The sequence below is a fragment of the Saccopteryx leptura genome, chromosome 8 (genome assembly GCF_036850995.1).
Source record: "Saccopteryx leptura isolate mSacLep1 chromosome 8, mSacLep1_pri_phased_curated, whole genome shotgun sequence".
NCBI classification, from domain to species: domain Eukaryota; kingdom Metazoa; phylum Chordata; class Mammalia; order Chiroptera; family Emballonuridae; genus Saccopteryx; species Saccopteryx leptura.
Window position 1 is genome coordinate 54,877,281 of NC_089510.1, and position 11,161 is coordinate 54,888,441.

Sequence of the window (11,161 nt, forward strand, 5' to 3'; positions counted from 1 at the left end):
AACACACCTGACTTCCCCACTCAAAAATCATGAATGGTTCCCCAATGCATAATGAGTCAAGTTAAAATATTTTTAAAACCAGTTTAGTCTGGAGTTTTGGAAATTTAACTATTTTACAGCTTTATTTCCCTCCATATGTCAACATGAACCCTAAATTCCAGCTAATATAGACCACCAATCCCTAAACATATCCAGAACTTTTCTCACTGTCACTCATATTGACTCCCTCTTCTGGGATTGCCAACTCTCACCATACTGGCTACTATAATCCTATTTATCCTTCTAGGTCTAAGCTACACATCAATTCCTCCACAAAGTTTTGAACCTGTCACAGTATCTGTCATACAGATATGTACACATTTCTGTCCCTGATTAAACTCCTAAAGAACATGAACTGGCCTGACCTGTGGTGGCGCAGTGGATAAAGCGTCAACCTGGAAATGCTGAGGTTGCCGGTTCAAAACCCTGGGTTTGCCAGTCAAGGCACATATGGGAGTTAATGCTTTCTGCTCCTCCCCCCTTCTCCCTCTCTCTCTCTCTCTCTCCTCCCTCTCTATAAGGAGTAAATAAAATCTTTATTAAAAAAATTTTTTTTTAAAAAGAACATGAACTGTATTATATATAAACATGTATCCATCACTAAGTCCACAAAATCTTGCACACATTTTAAGTATATAAAAATACTGCTTGAATGAGCCTGACCTGTGGTGGCACAGTGGATAAAGCGTCGACCTGGAATGCTGAGGTCTCTGGTTCGAAACCCTGGGCTTGCCTGGTCAAGGCACATATAGGAGTTGATGCTTCCTGCTCCTCCCTCTTCTCTCTCTCTACCCCCCCCCAAAATGAATAAAATCTTTAAAACAAATTCCCTGAATCAATTCTGCAGTCCATCAAACGCACCCTTCAATCTAACCTCACTTTCTCAAACTCATCCATTACTGTCTCCAGTCACAATTTATTACTATTTATATATTTAATCATTCAACAAATTGAGGACCAACTATATGCAATAACTATCTGCTCAAATGTACCCTACTAAATTATCCAAAAATGTAATCCAATTTTAGCTGCTGCCTTGCCTTTTGAATCTTTCCACAACTCTAAGTTTCCAATCACCTTCCCCTCTCCTTTCCATCCAATCACATCCCACTCATTTCTAATCCTGCTTTTATCAAACTAATTTGAGTTCTCCTTCGTTTCTCCAGTAGCCTCTAACTAAGCTTCTCTACCACCACACTGCCCCCAACCTATCTTGTATGGTATAGCTATTGTCAAATTAAGTCATCTAATATACAGTCCTTGATTCAACCCTCAAAAAAGTTCAATAGCTATACTTTAATGATATGTTAACATGCTTTAATCCTCAAATCCTTGCCAGAAGGTATTATGATTATCAATTTCCTGATGAGAAAACTGAGTCTCAGAAAAGAAGTACTCTCTCCATAATCATAGCATGGGTAAACAGAAGGGCCAATACTAAAACCCAGCTTCTGTTTGTTTACTAAGCACAACATTACATCATATCTGAAACAAACAATTTATCTTATCTCAACTTTCAAGGCCATCCATTTTCTATCCAACCCCAAATAACTCTCTTCCTACCTTAGATCATTTTATGCCTTATTCATGAACTTTATGCTCCACCCTATAGGCAGTGATCAATTACTGTACTTACTTAGTCCTGAAATCAGTTTAATGAGAGACAGCATCTTTTTTTATTTTTAACCAACCAGAATAGAAAATATGAGTACATCCAACATGGTAAGGACTGTTATTGTTATTGAAACTTTTTGTTTTATACATACATACATACAAACATTCATGCATGCACATATCAGGTGAAGATGTAACATGTATTTCTTACTGTAGGTCAGGGATCCCCAAACTGCGGCCCCCTGAGGCCATTTATCCGGCCCCCACCGCACTTCCGGAAGGGGCACCTCTTTCATTGGTGGTCAGTGAGAGGAGCATAGTTCCCATTGAAATACTGGTCAGTTTGTTGATTTAAATTTACTTGTTCTTTATTTTAAATATTGTATTTGTTCCCGTTTTGTTTTTTTACTTTAAAATAAGATATGTGCAGTGTGCATAGGGATTTGTTCATAGGCTTTTTTTATAGTCCCGCCCTCCAATGGTCTGAAGGACAGTAAACTGGCCCCCAGTGTAAAAAGTTTGGGGACCCCTGCTGTAGGTCATAGTAAGAAAAGTAAACCTATTATCCATATGTACTTGGCCCCTCACCTCCAAACCTTTGATTTTGCTAATCCCCCAGACTGGAATGCTCTTTCCAGTAATTTCTGCCAGTCAGGATCCTATCCATCCTTTCCAAGACCAGCTAAAAATACCACTTTCATGCCACTAAATGCTGTCCCAGGTTTTCCCTTAGTCAAATGTTTTTTATTCCCTTTTAACTTCAGTAACATTCGGTATTTTTTATGACACATTTGTTTTCATAGTAACATCATTTCTGTACACAAGTTCAGCTCCCTGTTTGAATATAAATCCCAAATGATTATTCCTGACTGCATCCAACAATGCTACTGCATTTAACAAATATGCATTATCTGTGGATTAAAAAAACCTGTCCCATTATTTTCTGAAATCTGTTATAAAGCAACAGTATTTCTACTATATTCTGACTTCTGTTATCCTTTAAATAGTCTTACCATCTTCCTCCTCAAAATAGCAATTTCAAATAATTCTCTTTACCTTCAATCTTCTCTTGGATTTCCTCTAAACATAACCTGTCATATATTGTTTTTCTTCTTTCAGAATCATACTTTCTATCAGATAACACCTCTCCTTCTCTTTATGCTTATCTTTCACTTTATTCCTAGTTTTCTAACATCCATAGTGATAGATCTTATAGTCAAACAGATTTTTCTTTCATTTATTTAGAGACTTTTCAATTCATGTATATACAGAGGTGGGCAAAAGTAAATTTAGTTATGAGTACACAAAAATGTATTCCTGTACTATTTATTATCATACTACTTATTTGTATTATGTCTTATTATTATTCTGTACAGCCGGCAATTTATCCTACTTTTGCCTACCCTGCATATTTATCAGCCCCATCAAATCCTTTGTAGAGCCTGACCTGGTGGTGGCGCAGTGGATAGAGCGTCGGACTGGGATGCGGAAGGACCCAGGTTCGAGACCCCCGAGCTCGCCAGCTTGAGTGTGGGCTCATCTGGTTTGAGCGAGGCTCACCAGCTTGGACCCAAGGTTGCTGGCTCCAGCAAGGGGTTGCTCAGCCTGCTGAAGGCCCGTGGTCAAGGCACATGTGAGAAAGCAATCAATGAACAACTAAGGTGTTGCAACGCGCAATGAAAAACTAATGATTGATGCTTCTCATCTCTCTCTGTTACTGTCTGTCTGTCCCTGTCTATCCCTCTCTCTGACTCACTCTCTGTCTCTGTAAAAAATAAATAAATAAAATTTAAAAAAAAATCCTTTGTAGAAAGACTGATTATGAATAAATAAATTGAAACAAACAGAAAACATATAATTTAGATCTTCTAAATTATCTCAGATACTTTCTCATTCATTCATGTATTCACTGGGCATGTGTTTACTGGACATATGCCCTCAATTCTCTTATCTATTCTACTCTGTAATTCAGGAAGCAGCATTGAGAAAAGCATGCAGGAAAATGCTAGAATAACAGAGCCAAGTTGAATCAGGCTCATCACTCACGAAACCAAATAATTTGCAGGGTACAGGCTCAAAGAAGGAAAAATTAAGTTACACTGTACATAAATGGAAATAGATCCGCCCTCACAGTTGTTTCAGAGCGCTCAAAATCTATCCAGCAAAGGTGGACTTGAAAAGGAACAAACCAGAAGTAGCTAAAATGAAATAGGCAGAAAGCATTCAGACAAAAATAGATCAGGACTCTAAGTTCATTCTAAGGCTGCAAGAGAAATTTGGAGCAATTCTGTTACCCTCTGGAGATCCCTAAGGAATCTTTTCAAATATCTATGCAGGCCTCATGCGGCCCCCTGAGGCCATTTATCGGCCCCCCACCCCCCCACACACACCCCAGCCGCACTTCCAGAAGGGGCACCACTTTCATTGGTGGTCAGTGAGAGGAGCACTCTATGTGGCGGCCCTCCAACGGTCTGAGGGACAGTGACCTGGCCTCCTGTGTTAAAAGTTTGGGGACCCCTGAAATCCTTTCCCCAAACCATAACCAGTATTCATTTCTCCATTCTCTGAACTCCTGAATCATTTACTGTCTGTAAAACTCATTTGGGAACTTAATCATAAACTATCTTGTTCACAGTAATGAAACTATTAATAAGCATACCAAGAATTTATTTACATATTAAAATCAGTGAGGTCCTCTTTAAAATATTTATCTTGGGAGGCTACTTACTACTCACTCATTTATTCACTTCATTCATCCAACCATGTGATGTATTTAATTTTATTTAATGATTTTTTTAAGAAAGAGAAAGAAGAGGAGGGTAAAAGAGAACATCAATTTGTTGTTTCACTCATTCATTGGTTGATTCTTGCATGTGCCCTGACCAGGGATCGAACCTACAACCTTGGCAAGTCAGGACAATGCTCTAACCAACTGCGTTACCCGGCCACAGCCCATCTGATGCATTTAATCAACATTCTTCTAGTGCCTAACAAACTACATGTGAACCCGTCACTAATGTTCAAAATATTTCCAACTTCCTCTTTAGGACTGTTTTCCAAAGTCAGTTAATAAGTCAACCAAAAAAAAAAACCTCCCATTTCTGTGACTCAGTGAATTTAAAGCAAAATTATTCTTTATTCACTCTACTTGATATTAGTAGATCTTCAGCATTTCTAAAAATCAATTTTTCAAACTATGAAAAGATTTGTCACCAGTGATATTTTTTTAAAGAGAGAGAGAGAAGGAGGGACAGACAGACAGGAAGGGAAGCATCAGCTGGTAGTTACAGCACTTTAGTTGTTCATTGACTGCTTTTTCATACATGCCTCGACCAGGGGGCTTCAGCTGAGCCATTGACCCCTTGCTCAAGCACCAGTGAACTATTCATAATAACAGTATGCCCTGTATTATTTGTAACTGTGCCATCCTGGAGGGATTATGAACTCCTAGAAGATAGGGACCAGGTACTCAATAAATAAGTCAATTGTATAAAATGTGCTAAGAGGCTCAGGAGGTAACTCAGAAAAGCTGTTCCAAAAAAGTTCTGAATACTACTCTGAAAATGACTACCAAAATTCAAAAATTCTCATCAAAGGTGTACTTTTGATATTTGTTTTTAAAAATCAATTTTCAGCCCTGGCCATTTGGCTCAGTGGACAGAGCAGCAGCCTGGCATCTGGATGTCCTGGGTTCAATTCCCCGTCAGGGCACACAAGAGAAGCAGCCACCTGCTTCTCTCTCCCTCCCTTTCCCCCTTCTCTCTCTGCTCCCCTCCCTCAGCCAGTGGCTCAATTGTTCATTGGAGCATCAGCCCGGGCACAGGCGGGTGCTGATAGCTCAGTTGGTCTAAGTGTGCGCCTCAGGTTAATTCATGGATCATAGCTCAGTTAATTCATGCATCCCGGTTGGTGCATGTGCAGTAATCTGTCTCATTGTCTCCCCTCCTCTCAAAAAAAAAAAAAATATATATATATCCATTTTCTGGCCTGATGAGTGGTGGCACAGTGGATAGAGCATCAACCTGGATGCTGAGGACCCAGGTTCAAAGTGCCGAGGTCACTGGCTTGAGTGCAGGCTTCCTGCTTGAACATGGGATCATCAACATGATCCTGAGACGCTGGTTTGAAACCCAAGGTGGCTGGCTTGAGCAAGGGGTCACTGGCTTGGCTGGAGCTCCTGGATCAAGGCACATATGAGAAGCAATCAATGAACAACTAAAGTGATACATCTATGAGCTTATGCTTCTCACCTCCCCCCTGCCCCACAATGGGAAAAAAAAATCAATTTTCTGAAATCTTACACTGTTACTGAATTAATTCAAATTGTCTTTCTCTCCTTAAAAAAATATAAGTATTATAAATTCCTTGAGGGAAGAAATTTCATCTCTTTTTTATTATCTTAAAAATGAATTAAATCAGATTCTTAAAACAGCTAAAGATCTCTAAGCAGTCATTTGGGCGGAAAGTAAGGAAATCCAAATTAAACCAGCCCCCAGCTCCAGATTTACTCAGATTAGACTAGAACCTTTGGTCCCATCCCTTCAATGTTTCTGCAGGATTGTTCCAGTTCCATTCTAATACATTCTGTGTTCTTTCCTTAAATCTAAAGGCCTTCCCCAGTAGGATATCCTTTTGTTCTTCTCTCTCTCTCTCTCTCTCACATACACACACACTCACACACACACAAATTTTATGTGTAATGCCCCCAGAGTGCTCAGCAATTCCATACGATCCCACTATTATCACTAAAACAGTGAACACTTTTTTTCTTGTGGGACAGAGAGAGTCAGAGAGAGGGACACATAGAGACAAACAAACAGGAAGGGAGAGAGATAAGAAACATCAATTCTTCCTTGTAGTTCCTTAGTTGTTCATTGATTGATTTCTCATATGTGCCTTGAGCCTTGAAAGGGGCACTACAGCACACCGAGTAACCCCTTGCTCAAGCCAGCGACCTTAGGCTCAAGCTGGTGACCTCGGAGTCTCAAACCTGGGTCTTCCACATCCCAGTCGAACGCTCTATCCACTGCGCCACCGCCTGGTCAGGCAGTGAACACTACTTTTTATCAGTTATTCAACAGGTATTTTATTAAGCACTTAAGAATCAAGCTGTTGTGAGTGTCCCCAGAGTTTAAATAAAGTCTCAGTTCCAGTGCAGGTTACAATCTAGTACAATCTACGCTATTTGCTAAACAAAAAGAGAATAATTCCCATAAGCAAAAGCAAGATTTAGCAGTATATAATCTATAAGTGAATACTGTTTTTATTCAGAATAAAAAATATCTCAAGAGGTAGGTACTTAAACAAAGACTTCCTAAAATGGGAACAAGATCTTTCTATTCTCCCAATCTTAGTCATACTGACTTAGTAATGTTGCATCTCAAATACAAATTCCAAAACCCAGTAATTTATAAATCTGTCCTGACATACAAGCAACATACCTTTTTCCACTATATCTGCAACAGTCATGGTTGAAATATGCTAATTTCCTTATTATTTCCACAAATCTCAGGCTCACCACTGTAATTTAAATCTCCTTCACATCAACTATATATATATATCTAAACGTCCTCAGAATTCTTTATCTTTTCTACACCCTCCAACAAAATTACCACTACTTTCTTCATACCCTTTCCCTCATCTTCCTCCCCCGTCTTACCATATTTTCCCATCCATCCCTTTACAAAAATGAAACACATCCAATCCTCACAGATCCTTCCTTTCTGAAAACGCAAGAACTGCCATAGAAGCCCGGAAAGAACAATTAAGGGTCATTTTAATCCATTTCCAGATTCCCCACACTAAAACTTTCCAGGACTGTCAAAGAATACTACTGCACAGTTGACCTGGAAACTTATTCCAAGATGAACTATCACTGCCAGGCAACTCCTCCTCATCTCTAACCAGCAACCCTTATGCTGCAAAGATGCTGTTTGTTTCTACAACTACTCTTTCTTATAGGTCCAACCATCACACTTCCCTTTATCATCTCACCTAATATTTCCAGTCTAATTTTAAATGCTCTCTTTAAGCATATTAAAGATATAAAAACACAGAATAAAAAAGTTAAAATAATAATTACCAAAGGTTCGAAAGGAGAAGCAGGAAGGGGAAACAGTAATGACAGTGACACAAATGCCCTCCATTCATATTAAGACGTCTTTGGACTACTTCATAATGTCATTTTAATCAATCAAGAAATAAGAGTACATGCAAATTACTTTTGGACCTTGAGAAAAGCATGATAAGAACTACAAAAATCAATGCTTAAAAGTATTAGACTCTGGGCCCTGGCCGGTTGGCTCAGTGGTAGAGCGTCGGCCTGGCGTGCAGGAGTCCCGGGTTCAAATCCCGGCCAGGGCACACAGGAGAAGCGCCCATCTGCTTCTCCACCCCTCCCCCTCTCCTTCCTCTCTGTCTCTCTCTTCCCCTCCCGCAGCTGAGGCTCCATTGGAGCAAAAGATGGCCCGGGCGCTGGGGATGGCTCCTTGGCCTCTGCCCCAGGCGCTAGAGTGGCTCTGGTCGCAACATGGCGACGCCCAGGATGGGCAGAGCATCGCCCCCTAGTGGGCAGAGCGTAGCCCCTGGTGGGCGTGCCGGGTGGATCCCGGTCCGGCACATGCGGGAGTCTGTCTGACTGCCTCCCCGTTTCCAGCTTCAGAAAAATACAAAAAAATAAATAAAAAATAAAAAAAAGTGTTAGACTCTGGAAAGTGGAACTGCAATTGAACAAGTGAGAGGGGCTATTGCTCTTCATTATAAGTTTCCTTAATACAACTTTATTTTTAAATTATGTACATGTATTATTTTATATAATTTAAAAAGGGTAGAGAAAAACAATGACATACTATATTTATGTACATAAAATTACAAAAATCTTTTTTAAATGATAATATACAGTGCCAGTGAGGGGAAAGAAAACAGACCCTCTCATACCATAATGACAATAAAAATGTCATTATGTCAAAATGACTGAGGCATCTGACAGCAATATGTAATGTACTGACATAGTTTTCCAAATTAAAAAAAAAACTCGATTACTTGTGTAAGAAAATTTTAATAAAAGCCCCTCTCCACTCTAATGCTAAATTATCACCCTCCTTTAGAAATAGTTTTTAAATGAATACTTAAATTTTTCCATCCCTCTCCCAAATTTCTTTCCATCTTCCCCATTAGTCCCTCTACCCTCTACTTCCATAAAAGGATTTTTCATACTACCCTCTCCTCAGCTGAATTAATATTATAATGTAATGTGTATACAAGTCTTTCTTAATTACCAATTTTCAGGGGAATAAAGCTGATTCAAAAGGTGAATAAAACTTTAAAAGTTTATTCAGAATTCCCTCTTGAAATCAGGTCTGGTATGAACTCAGCAAATCCAATATGCCTCGGTTCATTTCCTGATATAAAAATGCTACTCCCTCCAACCTGGATTTAGAATCATCCAGTCTCTTCAGGTTCCTGGAGACCTTAAAGCAACCAGTCCTGACCTTGCAACCTAAGACCAAAACAGATATTCTAGATCCTCCATTCTGCTGGCCCACACTCTGTGGGCTGATGCACTTTTCTTCAATACCACTAGGAACTGTGAATGACAAAAGGTCTCCCATCAGCCCCAAAGTTACTGAACCAATCCAGTCAATTACACTAATTCAAGCTAAAAAGAGGCTCAAAGGGCCACCATGCATGGAATCCCCCCACCATCAATTATAACCCTGTGTCCTGCAGTCCATGCTAAATAATATGGCACCAGTTCTCTTGGACCAGTTAAGCCAGGCAATGAAGAAGAAAACCGCCAAGTCAAGCTAATTTCCATTCCAGCATTTGCCAGGATAGTGTTCATCCAGCCGCTGGTAAGTGATTAATACTTCAAATTTACTAAAATCCAAACACCATGGCCTAGAAAATACCTGTGGGCCAGGTGTTTTCTTAAGATCTGTTCCAGAGATTCGTGAGATTCACTGGTGCAGGTCTAAAATAGCTCAGACCAAACTACAAACCAACATCTAATTCTGGGTGACCCCAACCACTGCCGGGACCCACACTTACCAGATGTCATCTACAGAAGAGCCCAAACAGGTTCGGAACTAGGCCATCCTGGCCCATCTGGAATAACTCTTTAGTCCTTGGGCCAATACTTATTAATTCCACTATATCTGTCTATTCTATCATCCGTTCTCTTCATATTCTCTAATATTTAGTACTCCCTCTTGCTTCAAACGCTATTCTTTCTATTCACGGAAACTCTATATTCCTTCTTCCCTTTCCTTAGAAATGCTTCAGTGATTTCCATAACGAAATACTCTAATATAGCTGCACAATGAATACTCCCCCCCCCCCCCCGAATTCTCAAGACTCCTCCACCGCCACCCCCGGCATTCCTCCACCTATCCGGCATTCTACATCCCCACCCACCCACCGACCCCGGCCTCTCTCCTTGAACACACTCCCACTGGGTTTCCTGCAAGGATTCTCCAACCCTTGCCCTTCCCTTTTCCCAAAGAACACTCATGCAGCAACAGTGACTGAGGCCTGTGGTGCATAAAGCACTGCACCAGGCACGGTGGACAGAGACCTGGTGTCTCCCTAGCCTTTTCATACCCACACAGAGCACCCTCTGGCCTCCCCCTGCAAACATTCCGCCTTCTACCCTACCTCTGACACCCCCTTCAGGCCTCGGAGGCCGCCTTCTAGTCTCTGCCACCCCCGTCATTATGCTTTCTCAACCCCCCAACCCACCGTCCGCGCCCTGCTTCCTCCCGTCCCCCAGCCTGCTCCAGCGCTTCCCCCGGCCTCAGCCGGTCCCCTGGCCACCCCCGCCAGGCCACGGCTCGCTCCCCCCAGGGGTCAGGCCATTACCGCCGCGCGCTCCCCCCGCGCGCCGCCCCCTCCCCCTCCCCCGCCCTCCCCCGGGCCCGGGCCTGCGAGGCCGAGCGCTTTACCGCGGGCGGGCGCCCAGTCGCGCGGTCACCGACTGCAGACGGCAGCAGCTCCAACCTTTCGAGGGACCTTGAGAAGAGGGGAAGGGGGAGGGGGGAGAACTTTTGCTGTAGCAGCTTCGGCAACTGCTCCCACCCCTGCGCCTTTCTCCTCTTCCTCCCCCTCCTCCTCCTCCTCCTCTTCCTCCTTCTCTTCCTCCTCCCAGAGCAGTGGAGACGCAGACATGCCGCGGCTAGAGCGCCGCCGTGGTCGCCGCCACTGCCGGCGCGGTGGATTATGGGAAGCCCCGCACTTGGGAACCGCTGTGCTGCGCCAGCTCTCTCTGGCCCCGAGACCAAGCTGGGAAGACTCAGCGCGTGGCTTCCATTCCGGCGCCTGCGTGTCACCAGCCCAGCGTGGCCGGGGAGCTGGCACCGAGCTGTGGGTCCCCCGGGATGGGCCTGCGAAGATAGTGGTTTGAAAAAGATCGAAACTGTGTAGATCTCTTTGAGTGGAGGTCCGCCTCCGGCCGTAATCAGCTTTAGCGGGCTGAGAAGTGGAGGATTCGGGGGTCAAGTGTGTTTCAGGC

At 42.5% G+C, this 11,161-nt stretch overlaps 1 protein-coding gene across 2 annotated transcripts in view; it reads right to left on the reverse strand.

Annotated features, from left to right (window-relative positions):
• Positions 1 to 10,785, reverse strand: part of ZNF148 (zinc finger protein 148) — a 130,391-nt gene extending 119,606 nt beyond the window's left edge. For both annotated transcript variants that reach the window (XM_066347935.1, XM_066347934.1), the window contains exon 1: positions 10,596 to 10,785. The gene's annotated coding sequence lies outside the window, so the exon portion shown is untranslated. The remainder of the gene's footprint in view (positions 1 to 10,595) is intronic.
• Between the last annotated feature and the right edge of the window lie 376 nt (positions 10,786 to 11,161).